At 39.2% G+C, this 20,641-nt stretch overlaps 1 long non-coding RNA gene across 17 annotated transcripts in view; it reads left to right on the top strand.

The window, feature by feature from the left end:
* Nucleotides 1–16,479, top strand: part of LOC130158068 (uncharacterized) — a 99,782-nt gene extending 83,303 nt beyond the window's left edge. For 10 of the 17 annotated variants that reach the window (XR_008825152.1, XR_008825151.1, XR_008825150.1 and 7 more), the window contains one exon: nucleotides 1,446–16,479. This is a non-coding gene — a long non-coding RNA (uncharacterized LOC130158068). The remainder of the gene's footprint in view (nucleotides 1–1,445) is intronic. The other 7 variants (XR_008825159.1, XR_008825156.1, XR_008825161.1 and 4 more) reach the window with 7 other exon arrangements.
* The last annotated feature ends 4,162 nt before the right edge of the window (nucleotides 16,480–20,641 follow it).

Below are 20,641 nucleotides of genomic sequence, written 5' to 3' on the forward strand. Positions count from 1 at the left end.
GTCAGTAGACCCACTGGGTTCTGACAGCTGAATAGAGGCTATTAATTAAAACTGCCAAATTATGTCAGACTTTTGCCATACTCCCTAGATAATTCAGTCTTGCCATTTCAAGCAGCGTCAGTGGGAACATGACCAAACCATTTAATTTCCCCCCTAAATCCATGCCTCTCTTTCTAAGAAAGAGAACTTACTCCCACAGTAATAATCCTTTGCATTTTGGGGGGAAACAGTGTAACTCAGTGCTGCATTAAGGGGTGCCCAGGTTTGCTCAACTCCTTGGGAGAGCGGCCCCAGGCAGCCAGCCTGGGAGCAGCTGCACAAAGGTTCTGGTATTAACTCCCCACCCTCGTGAAGGTTACAGAGGATAACACCACAAGTTTTGCAGGAATAAAGAGCCTTTTTCTTGCTTTTCTAAGGAGGATCTATGCTAGAATAAGCAAACAAAAATTGGACCTGATTTCACACCCCTCTGCTCCCACAGCTATCCTCACTGAAGTCAGTAACTCTTCTCCTGTGGACATACAACATGGTGTAATGACTCTTAGCTATTCATTCTTAAAGGAGAAGTGTTATTTTTGCATGTAACTGTGACCTACTTTTTAATTTTGCTATATATACAAATTGACTCTTTGTGGCACATCTATGAATCCTTTCAAATGCATGTGATGCAGAGCAAAGGATCACACCTTAGAGGCATATTATAGAAAATGCCAGTTTTGTTTATTTTACATGTTTGTAATTGTCTCTGGCTGTATTATCATTGATCATTTTCCACAGTGGCTTTCACAGTAATGTTGGTTTGTCTGGATATTCAACATTGCTAAAAAGCACTTGAAATGTCAAATGCAAGAACAGTTGTTTGTCTTCTCTTGCTATTGCAGCCTAATACAGATTTGAACCATGAGCCATCTTGTTACAGCTTCTGAAATCAAAGTAAAGCTAGATAATTTGTAGCATAGCGCAAACATATGCTGTAAGGATTCAGAAGTATCTTTCATGAATCCATAGTGTGCAAATGGATAGATCTTACAATGTTTTCTCATTGTTTCAAAGGCATTGGAAAACAAAATTGTTTGGGTTGAGAGATTGTTTTGGGATAATAACCTGTAGTTGTAACGGACAGGTCTTTTATTATGCTGCTTACTTTCTAAATTATCCTCATCAGAGCTTTTCCTTAATTATCTCTGCTCTTCTCTGCTCCCCAGACTTCTCTAGTCATCAGGGACTGAACTGGGTTCATAACTAGATTCTTAGTGAAATACAAAAGCTCTATTGCTGGAGCAGAAACATCTTTTCCTTGCCTGTAGCTACACCATAGTAATTTTATAGATTTTATTTTTCTGCAAGAGATTATTTTATTTATTGTAGCTGAAGTAATACTAATAAATAATTTCTATTTAAGCACAACCTGTACATATTATAATTCTGTTCATTTGCTTGTAAAGCTTTTCACCCAGCCTCGCTGGAGGAAGGAAACTGAATTAAAGAAAATCCGGAATAAGAGATTGTTTCAACTGCAAATGAGTGTTTGGCGGCCACACCATCATCAAGCTGTAGCAACCCATGCTGAGACAGACTGTTCCACCCAAGCCGAGCCCCAGCTGGGAGCACACAGCCCTTCTGCAAGATCAGCTCAGACAAGTGGCGCTTCACCACTGTTCACTCGTGCAGAAGGTAGTGCAACAAAACTGACTCTCCCATGTGCCTCCCCTGCTTTGTCCGATCCTGGGACATCCTCTGTGCACCAGTAGCAGGTACCTCTCTCTGGCACATTCTGGATGGAAGCTCTCTCTGCACATCAGAATTAATATAATCAATTATATTAATTAATAGGATTACTCAGAGATTGCAACCTTCTCATATAGTGTAAGTGATCACCATCAAGGAGACTATGCCTAAATGCCCCTGTGCTAAATGCTATTGAAGGTATCCTTTGAGCACACTAGGAACCTCAGCACCCTTCCCTCAACTACGTATGCTGAAGGCAACTAGAGTTAGGCAAGCTAAAGTCACGTAAATTCTACCTTTTACATCCAGTTTATGCTGCCCGAGCACCCAGTTCTACAGGAGAAGACAAGGATGTATAGTTAGAGGTTGATACCAGCTTTTCACTGTTCTAGATTGCGATAGCAATTATTATGTGTGGATGGCTCGTGCCTCCCATGCATTGCTCAGAGGTGGATCCTCTTCAGAACCTATTCCCTGCCCAAACAGAACAAAGGCTGTATCATCTTCGTCAGGGGTAACCTCTGTTCAACTGGGGTGCCACAGATTTGCCTCTGGGGCCAACCTGAGCTGCAGTAGAGCAGGGAGAAGGCTGGTTTCAGGTAAGACTGAACATTGAGTTTGCACACTCATGAAGTTGTTGCCTGCAGACCTCCACGAGGAAGTCACACCAGGAGTGAATGCGTTCCAAAGGGCATTCACACGGCACATTCACGGTGGGGCTCACATGGCTGCACGGAGGCAGCTAGGGGGGCAGGTAGCTGGTGTCTTGGATGTTCCAGAGGATCTTCCCACAGCTCACCTGCATTCAGGTGGCAGTCTCTAGAGACTCCACTGCCCATCACACTTTTTCCTCTGAGGTGTCCTCTGCAGTAACTAATGCAGTAGCCAAGTTTTCTCTTCTTGGTTCTTTCTCATGGGCCTGCCCAGGGAATGAGGGACTCTGAGCCACCTTTGGGCCACCTCATGTCAGGGTCAGCCTACCCAAGGAGCTTGCTTTTACTCTTGATGCAATGGCAGCATCTTGTAAGACCGCTTGCACTTAATTTCTGCACTGCATGACACAGTGTAAGGGCTAAGTGTAATGTTGAATTACAAAGTGGTGTGGATAAAAGCATCTGCCAGCCTCTGCACATATATGAGGTCAGTGGGTTTACATTCCTTCAGGTCAGAAAACAGAACAAGCGTGATCTCATCACCGTGCCAGTTTCTCCACATTACAAAGTCACCGCAAGATGTGACGACACATTGTTCATGCTCTGGGAGGATGGAACTGAGGCCTTGTCTGCACTGCTTGGAAGAACAAACTGGAAAGAAGAAACATGCAGAAGCAATCTCCAGGTAAGAAAGTAGCAGAGAACAAGCACACTGGTCCTCCCACAGCATGAAACAGCTGAGCTCACAGTATATATCTCCAAAAAACCATATATGCCTGGTCTTTACTATATTTTTACCATAGTCATTCATAGTCCTTAGTAAAACCATACCGTATTTGTGAAGGACTACAAGATCTTAGCGGCCACATTTGCTTGGTGTTTGCCCAAATACCAAGTCTACCACTTTAAAGTGATCTATATGATCTAGTGTCCAGCCCTAATGATCAGTAAGAGAGAGGAAAGCAGGATAGAGGGAGGCAGCTATGTGAAACCTCCACAGAGGAATCCTACTTTTCCACTCCTCATTTGTTATCCTATGTGGTAATGTATTAATTCTTTAACTAAACTCTTTTGATTATTTTTATACCCCTTACTGATGTCACTCTGAATATTACTGTTATACTTATAAATATACAATCCCCTTTCCGAAGAAATTTGAGCCATCCAGCTAACATGCCCTATGACTTTGAAATCAGTACAGTAAATTCATCAACAGGATTCAAAATAAAATTAAGCTTTGGATGAAAGCTATACTACATATGCCTAAAGCTTATAGATTTGTTCTGGTCCAAGGTAACAGCTAAGTACATGTCCCCAAAATGAGTATCATTCTGATATGTTTCCTATGTTTCTTAGACAGAACTAGACAATTTTAGAGGCATACATACGTGTGTGAAACAAAGTTGTGGTTATAAAGGCATGTCCCGGGTTAAGGAAACATTGTTTCATGCAGAGGTTTACATTAAGGGTGGGAATTGCTCTGAACTGGTATGGGTAAAGCATTTTAAATTTTGTAAATTTTTTAAACTTTAAGTTTAAATTTTAAATAAGGCCTTTGAATTTTATTCACTTTGGCAATATCCAACAGACCAGACTCCATCTTGCACACCTTTGCTCTCTGTAAGTGAGCTTGCTGCCACGTAATCTGTCTAGAGTGGAAAAAGCCCCTCACCTACCTCTGAGTCTGGCCAGGGTATATCCAGCTCTGACGGGCAGCAGACTGGCAAGCTGGTGCTGGCACAGAGCTTGTCCCTGGCAGCAGATTCTGCTCTGTGTGCCTGTATGGACAGCCACACTGTAACAGATGATGGAGAATTTTTTCTGCTTGCAAGCACCCTGTAAGGCCACCATACACACGGGTCTGTCGAGGACAAGGGTAGGCAACAGACGAGAGGGGCTGTAACACTGGCACTGTCAGGACTGAGTTGTCCTGTTCACTGGAATAAAAAGCCACAGGGCTGATATCTTAACGGCCTGGATGGTCTTATCCTAGAAACAGGAATGCATCCATTCTCCTCCAATTTAATACAAAAACATTGGTCTCTCCTTAAGCACACCACGCACAGAAGTTGAAGTTAATGTTAGTGAATGGTGAACATACCTCTGACACCCATTTGGATCCTGTTTCATTGGAAAAGGATTGTCTTCATAGAGACTACCACTGATTATATGTTCCGGACCTATTATTCATGCTCAAATACAAAGTTTCCTTCTTCTTTTTTTTTCAAATGCTATGAAACTTCAATGTATTTGCTACCTTTGGGCCCAGCCCTGTAAATCTTGCTCCTATGAATAAGCCCTATTCATGAACATTCTCGTGTGATGGAAAAAGCTTTTCTGGAATAATTTTTTGCAAGTACTAGTGAAAAGCTAAGCTAGATAGTACCTAGATAAGTGATGAACACATGATAATCAGTTTTTTGTATTTATGGCCAGACCCTAACACCCACAAAATTACCATACATATTGAGTAACAAAAACATGAAGTCAATTCTGAAGACCTACTTCAATAATGCTGTTATTCTTTTCAATGCATAAAACTTCAGTAGGGCTCTGGGAATTAGCAACATAAAAATAATGATGATGGTGATGAATTTAAAATGCTTTCCAAACAAGACATTGAGGAAGTCTTTAGAGAAGCCTTATGGTGAACTTGATAAATCTTTTCACAGTTTTTAATTCTGAGTATTAGTTATTTCATCATCTACATTGCTTACTTAGTGACCGCTACAGGCTATTGAATAAACTGTCATGGCAATATACAGCTTTTGCCATAGGCCAGGATCACAAAACTACATGTGGATCATTTGTCATCCTGAATTTGCGCATGCTGTTGTTATTTTATAACTGCAGATCTCAATATGATTAATGCTGGATATTCATCAACTTTGTTTCGAAAATGGAGTAACTGTGATGTAATGAGGTGAAGAAATTCACTTGATATCATTGAATGAGTTATCATCCATACAAGGATTAGAACACATTTCCTTATTCTGCGTGCCATTTGTAATCCACTGCACAAGGATGCCAAATCCACTTCTTATTGCCATTCACCATGTTTCAACAGACTAGGGCATCAAAGGACTAGGTGTTAAATCTTCCCTTTTCACGTTTTTGGGGTTTGTTTGGATTTTTTTTCTCCCCCTCAGAAACTCTGTTACGACAAAAAAGGGGACTTTAGCAGCTGAAAACGCCCACGATGTGCACAGTTTCACCGTATAGTTCCTCTCACAGGTCTACCTCTCCATTCCCTCACTCCATCCTCCTGAAGAACCATGAGACCAACCCAGCATTAAGGCCTGCGGTGACACTGCTGTGACAGGTTTTTGCAGTTCTTGACCCTCACAGGAGTGTAGCAGACAGCCAACACAGCTGCAATACGAGGCATTTCTCTGGCTACAGACCTATGAGGAGCCATAGACTCCAGTTTGTTCTATGTGATTTTACCATCGCCACTGTTGCTCTTGCCACCACCACAGCCCCCACAGACGGAGCAATGCCTGGTATTATTTTTCTGATTTGTGTCTAGGGACATCAGAAATGGGAAAAAATTGGCTGACTGCAGTGGCACAAAGTAAGGCCCTTGGTTGAGATTTGCTGAGAAAAGGCTACCCTGTCTGCTGACAACAGTGAGAATGTAGCATGAACCTCCTTGGAGTGAGCGAGATTTCTGTTCTAGGGGCACAGTGCCTTGCTGCCAGGGCATGCTGGGGGCTCGCTTCCAGCCTGCTGCCCACAGGACCCCAGGGCCTCCCAGCAGAGCTTCTTGCGAGGCAGTTGGTCCCCAGCCTGCACCGTTGACAGGCTTCTTCCCTTCCAGGTACAGGATTTTGCATTTGTCCTTGTTGAATTTCATAACAGCCATGGTTCCAGCCTCAATATTTCTGAGTGGCAGCTCTGCGCATTTTTTCCAGTGGTAATGGTTTAAATTGTGGCTTATTGCAATGGGAACCCTTAAGCACAAAGACGATGCCTTGTTTCAAGGGTGACTTTGCTTGAGTAAGGACTGTTGTTATTTATCATGGCTTCTTAGGAGCTGAAATTCAGATTCTCAAAAAGATACAGATTCAAGACAAGGATCATATTTATGCAGAGGTGATTTCACATACAGAAGTGTGGGTTCTCATAGTCCTTTAAAGCTTCAGGATGCCACTGAGGAGAATAAAATAAGAATATACACAGCCACAATAGTTTTATGAGGTTTCCTTTCTTGGGCCTTTTTTGGGGTGGGTAATCAAATCTTTGGTGGGCAGTTGGCATATGGTTAAAAAAGCTGTGGTGGAAAATGTAAATGTAGGAAATTGAAGCAAAATTCAATAATCCAATAATTCTCATGGATATCCACTGTGTACTTGTCAGGTCGTTTGTGTTACCAGAAGTCAATTTTTACAGTCAGATTCTACACAATTTTTGTATTACTTCCACTTGATAGTGCAATTCTTCCAGATAGATACCAGCACAATTAAGGTTTGTCTTGCATTATGTTTAGTGAATTCGGAAGCCAAGTTGACATCAAATATCTTTGCCTCTATTGTTTTCTTCTAAGCACCTATGCAATGCACTATTGTAAATTTTTAAAAAACTTTAATTTTTTACTCACGAAATTTATTAGGAAAGTGATTTCTGAATTACTCTTTTCTTTTTGTTGTATAGCCTGTGAAAATAAGCTCATAAAACTCTAACACATCTTTAATTTCCATGCCTTCCAAGATAATTCTGATAATTTTTCTTCGCAACACAGCATGGAAGAGACTGCGGACAAGTGCTTTCAAGTTTACTTATTATCAGAGCTGTGATGTGAGCTTGTAATTCAGGTTCTGTGCCTGGGAAAACCTGTAGAATGCTCATCTCTGCCCCCTGCACCCACCCAGATGTGGTATCAGATTCTGATCACTTCAATCATTACAACTTTTTGTTATTCTTTGAATTAGCATAGTGTCTAGATAGATTTCTTACAGACCAGAATGTTACTGTGCTGTATGTTTCTCAGCTTTTTCTGCTACGTATTTGTGGATCCCCGAAACGGCTTAATTTACCATGTGTTATTTCCTTTAAACATAAGTTCAAAATGAAGGAAGAAGGATTGTCCTGCACTCATGATCTACCATAAGCGCTCTTGTCATAAAACTTTTTCTTTTACAGTTGAGTGGGTTAGTGCCAGTAACTACTGATGAGAGGAATTCATCCAGGCTAGAATGAGAGCCAGCAGGGACTGTGAGGGTTTCCATTTTAGTATTTCAGCAGGACGAGGCTGAAAGGTATTAAGTCTAATGATTTACAAAGCAAAAACAGGGTTACAGGGTTCCTATCTGCTTGCAACTGAGTATGAGTCATGGAAGGAAGTAATAGACGTTACAGATTCTACAGGGTAAAGTCACACAAACTTGTCACTTGGGGTTTCTTTGTGCATAACGCAAGTCCCTGTCAGGTTCCTGTTACTGACTTTATTTCATGTCTCATGGCTTGTCTTTTTCGAGTACTGGCCAAGGCAAAATCATAGAATGGTTTGGGTTGAAAGGGGCCTTAAAGATCATCTAGTTCTAACCCAGATCTAACTGCTGCTTTCAGTTATGCTGACATGACCCAAATGTACATTCTTATGTAAAACCTCTAGCAATCTGCTAGGAAGACCAAAGACATGGGCTTGCAGTTCTCAAAGCGCTGTGCTCGAGACTCATGACCAAGCACTAGACCGCCAGCTCTGGGAAGCCACTGCAGCTCTGTGGAAGTCAGCAGCACCGACTGTCCACGTAGACTTCTTCACCATGAACCTAGCAAATTTCCTCCTGCTGCCACACATGCAAAGGGTGGAACAGGAATGAGAAAGCAAGTGCAATAGGGAAAGATACAAGTGGACAATGTGGGAGAGAACTGAAAGCATCTCCCTTCCCCTTGCACAACTTCATCTCCAGCTTTCCAAGTTTCTGCTCTGCATCACCTCTGTTACAAGCAGAACCTCATTTCCCTTGTTGTCTGAGAACACACAAAGAAGTATAGACTCAAAAATCCTTTAGTAATTTAACACTCAAAATCACTTTCCCCCCCATAATGCTACATGGTGTCAATGCCTCTGCAAAAATGCAACTGCGGAAAGAACAGACTACTGCAACATGTATTATACAATGCACATACATGATCAAGACAGTTTACACAATGCACTGTTTAGTGTTCACAGGAGTAGGCAGGAGATCAACAAATCCTAGATATTAATTTTACTTCGGGCACTAAATTGGTCTGCAGCTTTGAGTGAATCATTTACAATTCAAGTTTCAGTTTTATTAACTGAAAAAATTGGGAGATATTATTTGTAAGCCTTGTAGAACTTCCAGGAAATTCCCCTGAAATCCACCTGTTTAATTACATTTCAACAGAGGCTGAAATGTCTCTGCATACCGAAGCAGCACTAAAGAAACAGACTGTACCTGATACAGAAGATAGGGCATATTTCTTTTAACAGTTGGCTGTATGATGATGGTGCTGGTGGCCTGGTTCTGTGAAGTACACTGGAAGAAAAGTGGGTATTTTCTTAGGTATCGAGCTACTGACTAAGAAATTTGAATATGTCCGCATTCTTGAACAGAGTAATTTCAAATACATTATTATGTGTATACTGTCATGCTAATCAGAACAGCATGCCTGCATGCAAATTTTAACTTCAAAATAGATGTGAACCCCCTTTCTGCTACTTGCGTGTACATTGGTATCGCTTAACCTTCACATTCTTACAGAGCTCACCAGGAACTTTACCACAGGCTAAATCTATCGTACTATATATTTACTTACCATTAGAAAAGTCTTTTACCACAAGAGTAAATACTGATCTGTTCACACAGGTTAACTGTGATATTGGTCTACATAGAATAAAAACACAGTTTCACTGCACTGTTGTTCCGTATTTCAGCATCATACTCCCACTTCATCTTTGTCTCCTCCTGTTCATTCTGACCTCTGTGTACTCGTAAAGACCTTGATGATAAGACAGTCTTCCAACCAGAGCAGAGTATGACTGGACAGAGTAACCCTTAGCATCACCCTGGGAAAAAAACTCTCATTCGCTGAAGCACAATATAGCCAATGAGACCAAGAATTACACCCTGTGTTTCCTTCACTGAAGGGAACTGCTTGCCATAGTCGCCCTCAGCCAGGGTAGAAGAGAGCAGGAGCATGCCTGTCATCTCCATGTCATTGCTGGCAATGAGACCCCCCCCATGCTGAAACAGCACAAGGGCCACCCACACTCTGACAGTAACGTTTTCTCATAACCTACATCCCTTCCTTCATTGAAAATTCACATCATGAAAAATACAGGTCAAATTTGTGCTGACCTAGAATAGGGTTAATTCAATGAAAACTTCCATTTATAGTTCACATCTTGTGCTGAGCTTGTATTGCATTGGTTTACACATACCGGCATTCAATGAGCGTATCTAAATAGTAAGGACTATTGGGTGAGAGCCATGCAACTTGCAGGCAAACTTTCCCGTCGAGGTGTTTGAGATCCGGGGGACCACTGCAGACCTTCTTTAAGAATTTTGTTTGATCCACTGTATAGCATTGTGCAACCTGAAGTTCTGTAACAGAGAACAATATTGATCTCACTTATCATCTCTGCCCTTTTGTTACTGGCACCAGATGAGAAGAAAACAAAAATCAGCTCCAAGATAATTAGGTGGAGAAATGTCCTAAAACTTAAAAAAAACAGGGGGGTCTTTGATCTAGACAGTGCCTGATTCATAGTAAGTTAGTAATCGTCTGAGTGCCTCACTGAGGGGGAAAAAGTAAGAAACTGAATGGCTTTTATACAGTTGTCATAATGCAAACCAAAGGTGTTAATGCTGAAAGACTAGGAAAATCAGAAAAAACTTTTCTCTTTTCCTTCAGCTGATCTTCTCTTTGTATGACACTATCATCTAAAAATTGTGTGTGACAATGCTGAAAAAAAGCTAAGACCTCCTATACTAGAGACCACAATAGCACTGCTTATAAGCTGAATTAGTCATAACGTGCATTATTATGTGCTGTTGAAGTGTGTTTTCTGTAGAACATGAGTATCAGCCAGTACAAGCAAGTACTATTGTCCAAGGAGGGAAATCTGCGTCGCTCATGGTATTTTGTAATCAAACCTTGTCTACTGCTTAAGTAGAGCAGATGATTTTTTTTTCCATTTTCAAACATTATGTTAAAACTGAAAAAGAAAGCAAATGAAAAATACAGGTCAAATTTGTGCTGACCTAGAATAGGGTTAATTCAAGTGGTAGAGTAACTCCAAAAGCATTTTAGAGCCATTCTTACGGGAACCACACTTGCATGAGTTTAAATTGTTACTGTCTCTAAAGAGGAAAGAAGAAAAGGTGAAAAAAAAAGGGGGGGCGGGTTGAACAGACAAGTGTAAGATTTACTATTTCAGAGAGGAATAGTCCATATATTTTCACAGCGCAAATCTCCTTGGAGATATTGAATAATATGTTGCATAATAATTGCCAAGTATCTCATTTTATTAGAGTGGCCCATTCTCAAATGAATGCATATTATCTTTACAGGTTTGTGACCAGAATGTGGAAGTAAAAGAAGATCTTGCGGTTTACTTCAGTTAGAGGGGGATTCACCTCTATATTTTTTACTATTTTTCCAAACCATGTTTGGTTTTAATATAAACGCATCGGACACTTTTTTTAGTATTTGGAAGAGTATTAAAAGAACCAGTCATAACAATTTAATGCCTGAAACTTTCAGGCAGCATTCAGAATGATATTGAATCTCTTTGTCATCTCCTGCCAAAACCAAACCATAGCACAATGCCATAGTGTGGGAAAGGCAGTACAAATCCATTATCTTCACTGCAGTTCCAGCAACTGTTATTACATATGTTATGTTTGAAAGCTCTGGTTGTGTATTCATCTCATTTTCAAATCCAATTAAAAACTTCTTGAGAATTCCACAGGCTTTGTCGCCAGTTCAGGTTTAAGTTAAATCATCAGCAGTGCCTGCACTTAACTAGCATTTTACATGAAACTACGCACCACAGGGTGCAATGCGTTTAGAAACTGCTTCTTTATGTTAACAGACATTGCTAAAACTTGCTAAATGCTTGCTGACACCTATTTTCAAAGTGGATTTTGATGGGAGTTCTGCGTGGACAAGGATTTCAAGCTTGATGCCTGCATTTCATGTATGCCTGCTAGTATTAATTTGTCACCCAACTCTGCGCATTTTTAGTGGAGAGCCATACAACTTCAAGACTTCGTTCCACATACTTGCACTGTTCAGTACATTTATCCACTAATAAGGAAGTAATAATGTTGCTTCTAATTCCATCACTAACTAAACAACCATATAAGAACTGCACTTTATGATATCCCAGAACTACCTTTTCTTGGTATAATATATCAATATTTTTTGGTATAATATATCAATAAATGTATTTGTTTTTTCTAAGCAAAATTTGTTTGTTTTTTATAGCTTTGTATGTCGTGTTACAGCAAAACAGCAGCTTCCTCTTTTGAAAAGGACAGCAATTAATTTTCTTATGTGTCAATATAGAATGGTTAATAATAAAATGGCCTAGCCCTTAACTTTATTTATTACAGCAAGGCAGCCGCTGCGGAAAAATATGCTCAGTGATGAATATTTAACAAGCCAGAAACCATATTTTGTTTTGCATGTCCTCAGCACATTACTATTTACTTTCTGCAACCATTAACATAAGGTAAATGCCATTGATATAAATAGGATGTAGAATTAACAGCTGTACATGAGACTCACTGCATGATTAAATAAAGCCTTGTTAAGCAGAAGGGGAAACAGTAGTTGCTTGTTAGAGTAAATGAAAAGCAAATGGCTGCCTTTTTGCAATAGAACAGCATGGTCTGACACTAACAAGCTCTGAAGGTGAGTTCATGGTTTTTGTATTAGGATTCCTCTCATCAGTGGGGAACAAATATTTATTTCTGACAAAAATTGTCTCTATTCTCTTGTATAATGTACTTGCTGATGATCACTAAAGCCAGTGTAAAATGGACTCATGTCTTGTTGAAACCAGCTACAGAAGACAGCCAGTTACCAGTTTTCCAGCTAGCACTTTATACAGAAATCTGTTTTAGAACTACTGTATGTGCTAATGGGTGGGGAAGCAGAGAGAGTGCTAAATTAGAGGACTAGTGGTAGTATAAAGGTGAAATACTGTTTTCTTATGGGATACTTGACAGTGCTGTACAAGGCAGTGCTTTTCTGCCCACCCTTTGACTGAGGTCCTGATAAGAGCCTGTTTCAAGCTCTCTCTGTGACCTTCCAGTTGAGTTGAGATTCACAGCTACGATTTTAGGAATGGCAACAGGTAACAGAAATAGGTTTTTTTACTGCATTTACACAGCATTAGGAACAACAGCAGTGGCAGTAACAGCAGGGTAGGTGTGTCAAGAATGGGAAGACTCCCCAAGCCCCTCAAGTGCAACTTACCCGGACCTGTACATTCAAGAAGCCTTGCTGTTTGCGTAAGAACAACACACGGAGTGCTGGATCCATGCCAGTTACACTAACCTCCTGTTTCTGATACTGCTGCTTTCTTTACTTTTTCTGACATTGCAAGGGCATTTGGTCAGCTGCAGTACTGGGAGACGGGACTTGGGTGTCTGGGTGTGCATTGCACAGGTCAGCACCACTAACAGTAACGCTACCACAAGACTTCCCTTGGGGTAAAGCCCAGGACCTAACTGCTGTTTCTGTTTTCTATCTACTGCATATATATCTATATCATATCTATACATATATATATATCAATCATATAGATATATGCATGTATATCCTTCCATACTTAAATTTCACTGCTCTGATGTCATGTTTGCTGCAGAGCAATGCTATCATTGTGCAACCCATCTACTAGTTCACTTCGGATGCTGTCAAATTTATTCAGACATCAGCAAGAGTGTGACTGTGGTTGAAAAAAAACCAGCCACCACCCCTCTCTTTCTGTAAGAAGGAGTCACTGAGTCCTGACTACTCCCTGCAGAGACTACAGCTCCTCTTCTTGGAGACCACTTTGTATCGATAGCCTTTAATGATTTTCAGATGTTTTAACAGAATATAAGCCCCTGAAGAAAAATACTCTATGGTCTTAACTTGAAAAATTCACAAGCTAATTTTTATCTATACGGAATGACTTATTTGTAGTGCAACTCAGAAAAAAAAAAATCATCCTTCAAATGAAAGTATATCACTGCTTTTGCAATGTATTACTAACGAGTTTCCATACTATTTAACACCTTCAGGACAATTCCACTGATGAGACTCCTAATGCAGAATCTGTTAGGGCTTGCCACAAAAGAGGTAATTATTATGGAAGTCCTAGTTGTGATTTTTTTAAAGTATTGTGATATTTTTCATTTAACCCAGAAGTAATTTTGTACCGCTTCCATCCTTTTACTCCGACAAGCTTCAGGATAGTCATTTCCGCAAATGTTCTGTTTTCTCATTTTCCCAAGACAGATCTCTGAAAGTGTTTTGAATTTGTACACATGGATATATATACTGAGATCACTTCTTCAGCATTAATGATGAAGGACAACAAATTGTGCCTGTTCTTTTAACCAATTTTATAATGGAAGTGTTCCATTATAAAATAATAACAATACAAAATGCAGATCATCATACATAACTATTGCTTCTCTACTTCTAACACTTTTGGGTTTGCTGAGTAATTTCTCCATTTCACTGACAATTCTATTTCAGTGGAACTACTTACCTAACTTCAAAAACAAAATTAGCAGCAGAAAACCTGAGACTTATGTAAACAGAATTCAGGTTCATATTTGCCACACCATTTTTGTGTCTGACAGCACAAGCATTTCAGTATGTGCAAAGTTACAGGCTTTTATAGTGCCTGTACAGTCTGATGAGAAAAGCAGGAATTCGCCACAGAAGTACTACTTTTTCTATGTATTTTGTATACAGCTTCCATTTGGACCCAGATTATCCATCAATCCACTATCCACTACAAAACCAGTATTTGTGCTTTTGTAGCAAAGTTGCAGCTATTGCAGAATGTAAGTTTTATGCAGCATGTTTATGCAAAAACAGGCCAGGGAACCAGTTTTGGCTAATCTGTATCCCACGTGATATGGTAGCAATAGATCTGTCAAAAATTACTCAGAACCTAAATATGTAGAAGCTCCCACACACCTTTATTTAGCTAGCTCTAATCTTTGATCTTGAACGCATGCTTAACCAGTAAAAAGGGGAAGAAAAGGCATTGCATGTGTTGAAGTGAAATGTGAGGGGCAGAGATACTGGTTCACCTTTGAACCCGAGTATCTTACATACTTGAACCAAATGAATGTTGTCTCAGCTAGCTGGAGAGCACAGACATCACCATTCCAAACAATCAGGACTCCCTGGAAAATCTATTTAAATAGGCCATCTAAATATTATAGAGTTGCATTTGCTTTAATGTCTACTCTGTAGCTGCTCTCTCATCTTAGAAATAGATGATTTTTTTATGCCGCACTTCCTCTTACTCCTATCCTACAAGTATTACATGAGACCTGCATGTTAGGAGCTCAGCAGTGCAGGCTGATCTATAACCATAGATCAAGTCATGCCACAGGTTATTTAAGGTATGACTAGCTATCTGAAATTTGTGTACATTCCCTTTTTGCTTAGACGACATCCAGTGTTAATTGAAACAATGAATGCCCTGCCATTACTCATGCTTTTAACACTGAGAGATAATTGATATAGCTGGTAAGAAAACCTGAATAATTGTTCGTGCACAAAGTAACGTGATTACTTACTGTTCAAAGAAGAGTTATTCAAGAAAACAAGCAACTTAGATTCCAGGAAATCCAGCGATGAATTATTGAGATGTCCCATTAAAATACACTCATGTCAAACAGAAAGATTTAAGACATAAAAAGTCTGTTGAAGAAATGTGGATTTTCTCCACAATTGATATTAGTCTTTACTCGACATTTTTAAATATATGAGAGAATATGCTGCTGAACTCCACATAAGATATCTGAAACCATTCACATTGCTTTTTTAACTAGGTAAAATGCAACCTGATCTGGATTGTACTTGATCATATGGCTGGAATGCTGAAAATACTGTAATCTATTTATATATCAAATTGAAGAATTTTTGTGTGTTTAAATTTCATTGCAATCTAGTGTATTAACTAAATATCAAGTTTACAATCTGTTTCATTTTCAAACCGAAAAAGAAAAGCCAGACCAACCTGACTTATTTATCCTAAAGCCAGGATTTATTTCCTGGCTTTAAAATACAGACCAAACCTAGGTCTGCTCTGTGCCTTCCCTAAAAGTGGTGTTCCTGCAGCAATAATTCACTGCTAGTGCCAACACATGGTACTTTCCTTATAATGCCTTCAAAATACATACTTTTTTTTCAGCATCAAGAATGTACTACAATTCCAAACTGGATCTGCAGCTCAGATTTTCCTTATCCTTTTCTTATTTCTGCCACTAAACCACAAATTATTCGAAATAAAGCAGACAACAAGGCTAAGAGTAACTATGTAAATGAGAACAGCCAAATCAAACAGATGAAAACCACACAGGGGCTTATACAGCCCAGAAGTAATTGACAATAACTAGTCTATTAACCTCAGACTCCCCTAGTGAACCAGCACTCTTCAGGCAACTGTTCCATATAATGCTGTAATTTCCCTAAATTATTTACATAATTCTTTAGAGGGTCTTTGACAAGTCATGCTAAAGAGAGGAAAGGTCCTGCCCCAGACTGCTTCTAGTCAAACAGCACAATCAGGTGCAGCACAAGATAGTATAGAAGTAAAGGTACCCATCAAGGAGAAGAGTGTATTACACTAAAGACCTGTCTGTTGATCAGTACAAATGTGCATCTTGGATTTTAACATAGCTCAGTTAAGTAAAACACAGCTCCCACTGACATTTAATGGGTTTTGCCATTGCCTTGAAAGGGGTCAGGATCGGGCTAGCAAAAACTGGTGAGATCTCGTAACATGTATTAATTTCTATTTGCACTTTAAATGTGTTTCCATATGTGTTACAGTTTCCATTTGTTCTCAGTTGTTGGACATATTAAATTTTTTTCACTGGTTGTTGCATTTAATGCCTATTATTGTCCATATAGAAGACAATGAACACTGGAAAGACATAAAAGAGCAATTTTGTTAGGGTCAGGAAAGAGGAAATTTCCATGCTTTTTGTCACATGAGACTTTAAGAAGAGCCTAAAGCTAAATACTGCAGCTACTATTCGCTGGTTCTCTTGATAGTTAGTGGCCTTTATAAATGCAAAAATCCTACTTACACATTCAAGTAACTCATTTGCCCTTTTCTATGCCCTTCTTCCCTCCAGCAGTCTCTAACCTGGAATTTGTCTTCAGGTCTTGCAGTCAACATCCTGCAGCCTGAAATTCAAAAGAACTTGAAATTCGAATTACCATTGCATCTCAGTCTGGTTTGAGATCATTTGTGGTAATTTAGATGTGTTTTAAAAACAACAAGAATTTGGATAAATGTCTTACTGACTAGCACCACTACTTTAATAAAATGGAAATTGTACAGTTTACAGTGGAGGAAAGGAATTTCTGATATTATTTTGTTTATTTTAAAATTTAAGATGTTAATACAGGATCTTGATACAAGAGTCATCTGAAGGGGAGTGCACTCTTAAAATACCAAATTGGTAAACCTCAATTCAGATACATGAAAGTTGAATTTTTAGTAACTCCTAAATCCCTGTTCAGATTTGAGAAGAACCTAGTGAGAAATTAATTGCTTATCACTTGTCCATTATTGTGCCAGCATGTTACTATTTCTATGACAGTATCACATAGCCTGACCAAAATGTAGCGCTCAGTACTCAACACAAAAAGAGGCAGGCAGAGCCCTGGAGACTTCTATGTATCCACAGTCAAGGCAGACTGATAGATGGGAGAGAAAAAAGGCACAAAGAAGGAAAAATAACTTGTACAAGGCCACACTGCAGATAAATACCAATTTAGGAGTAAGACTGAAGTTAAAATACTAATCCCCTGAACTTTTCCTACAGAAATCCACACAAACAGTTTCAATCTGGACTCCGATACTTGGGTAAATGCCCTATCTATTAGATCACGCTGCTTCCCCAGGCTAGTTTTTAATCTCCAACAATAATCACCTAATGTTATTAAAGGCTAAGAAATTTGAACCCATGAACTCTAGATACCAATAAATAGTCCAACTCCCTTTGATAATTCATACAGCTTTCTTTTTAAAAACATTGTATTTTTAATGTTATCATTAGGGATTTTCAAAATTTTGAATTTCCGTAGACAGCTATTAATATACAACTTTATACACAAAAGCATACATCTCTAGATGTGAGCATGTGTGTGCCTGTGCAAACTCCGTTTAGGGTTTTTAATGTACAGCTTTTATCCTTGTCTGAATGATACACAGATTTAAGCGATGATTAAGTGGGAAGGACCACCTTTTGGCTATTTAAAATCATATAAACAAACAAACAGAACATTTTAGTACCATTTTCACTGGATACTTGCAGGCAGCCAGTGTTTTAGTTTTTATAGCTTACACTCTAGAGGAGCTTCTTTTTTGTCTTCTGTCATCTGTGATAGCATATCTGCGCTCTCAGCCTCTGAGGCTGAGGTTTTGTAAAAGATCCATGTCTTTTGCATGACTGGCACGTGATTTTAAAGGCCATAATATGTAAATGCCACCTACAAACAGTAGTACCACAAGTGTGGAAATCCACTTACAGCTTTCATCGCTACTTGAAAGTCTGTCAGGGGATCCTCCTAGTGAAATATGTAATGGTAGAAGGTGATGGAGTGTGGAAGAATGACACAAAATTCTCTGTCACACAGCATAGGAGCACTGAAAAGGAGCCTGCTGCCTTCACCACTGCCTGCTAAATCTGTCCTTGCCAGATCCTGAAAAAACAGGAACACGCACGCACAGACAGAAACCACGAGAGTCCCATGCAGCTGACACTCACAGAAACTCAAACTGGAGTCCTGTGGGAATTGAACTAACTGTGGCAGGTGTTTTTCTCGAAGGCAAAAAAGGAATATATACATGCTTGACACAATAAAAATATTGGTATGTTGGTGCCTGACATACTAGAATGTTGTTCAGCACTAAGTCAACCTTCCAAAAACATTATCAGTGTAATGTTGCCAAGGCCATTGTGTGGATTATTTGTCTGTATCTTGGCTAACCTGGCTGTGGGCTATAGCAATTTTTATACTTGACTTTTCAGAAACCTTTCTGGTTTGTTAGTTTATATTGTTCATTCTTGTTCCTCATCCTTTCCCTATTTTACTTTTTATTAATTTCCCTTTCTCCTTTGCTAGACCACACTAAATGTCAGCCAAATAGCCCATTCCTCATTACATTTTATATTACATTAAAATATACATATATACACAGTTCGCATATGGAGGGTTTAGCAAACAACTTTGAATCTGGGATTTAAAATTTTATAATTTCAAATGTTAATTTATTCTGAACAACAACAGTGACAAATTAATGGATTCTAAAATAGCATCTTTGCTATTTTAAATTTCACCACTTACCAAAATTAGGCGACCATTCTACTAACACATATTTTCATACACTAACATAATATAGTAGTTGTATAAAAATGAAGAGAAAATAACATTTCATTTTGGTTTACTGTAAATTACATTTACAGATGCACAGGAGAAGCATCTCTTCTTACAGCCTAGCAGCTTACCCTTCAACAACCTACTGGTAGCTGTTCAATGTTGAAAAAAGTGTTACCTTATCTGTTATGGGTCTGTATACCTCTATCGTGGGAAAGAACTTCATCCCGCTAATAACGTATCAGTGTCCTTCCTATAATCGTTTTGAAAGATCACTTACAGGGGTAGGTCTAGTATAGTAACTTCTGCCTCTGTTTTTAAGGGTCCTTTGCATGTTTTTAAAATGTCACTTCCTGAGGGAGACTTTTTTTGATTTCACATTTTACTGAGATGAAACGCCACACATAAATCCAACAGCTGATCAATAAGAATCTTCACAACTACCTTATATTGGAAATAAAATGTTAAATATATACAGTTTGGGGGAGATTGTGCCATCTCGCTCATGATAAACAGTTCTCTACAGACTGCCTTATTGACTGAAAAGTATCTGTTGCATTGTCTCACTCTTAACATTCTGCCATTCTGCATCTTTCCACTGATATGCCTATTTATCAATGTGGGGACAGGTTTTTAAAATGTATTCCTGTCCAGAACAGCTTTATTATATGTTGTCCTGAATGTATTGAATTAATATGCCCAAATGCTTCTGTTTGAAAACAAACAAATTTTAAAAATCCATATTAAAAAATATCTCAAATTTTTACTATTTCCTGTAGCTAGTTATTCCTTGCCTTGGTGAAATTTTCCTCAAAGATTATCATCATCATTTATGTAAAATCTGTGCCACATACAATCCCAGCTGGTTCACCTCCCCACAGCTTTTACACTAACTTGAAAAAGACCCAGAACTCCTGCTGACCTCATTAGTGTCTGTGGTATAAACAGTAGTGCTGTATAATATATTGCATTATTGTACATCTTCAGCCATATGAAGCTGAAGCCATCATTCAGCCAATTTCCCTTGGCTATTTAATCCACTGTGGTCATGACTGATTTAAAAACTCCCAGACACATCCACATGCTGCCTGTTAAAATGAAACTTGAAGTTGCCAAAGCAGCATCGCCCTCTCAGCTCAAGTACAGAGTTCCGTTCTTTTATCAGACTCCACTTGGTTGACTCACAGAACAAGGAGCAATAGTTCCCAGGCTAATGGCAGGTTCAGGTCTAACACCTCACAGCCCATGCCAAAAATACACTTTCTCATGAATGTAAAACATTTCTTAGATTGAAATACAAAGTTCTAACATTGCAAATTAGTATTAAGTTGATAATACTCGTTTTTTGAGATCTTTTACTGCATATATTACATTTCCTCTCTAACATTTGTATATTTGAAACCATGCAGGGTGCAGGAAACAAAGGATCGCATGTTGGAAGGAATTTGTTTGGGAGGAAGTTTGGGGCATTGTCTTTATTCCCCCTTCAAAGGCAGGGTTGGACAGAAAAGATTAAGAGTGTAGATTTGATCACAGGGCTAATAAGATGGCAGCAAACAGAATATAAAGAATATGCTTTATCCTCCTGTGGGCACCTGGTAGAAGCTACTCCAGAAAGTGTTGCCTGACAGACCTCATGTTGTATCAGGAGCGAAAAC

Source organism: Falco biarmicus, chromosome 13, assembly GCF_023638135.1.
Source record: "Falco biarmicus isolate bFalBia1 chromosome 13, bFalBia1.pri, whole genome shotgun sequence".
Lineage (NCBI taxonomy): Eukaryota > Metazoa > Chordata > Aves > Falconiformes > Falconidae > Falco > Falco biarmicus.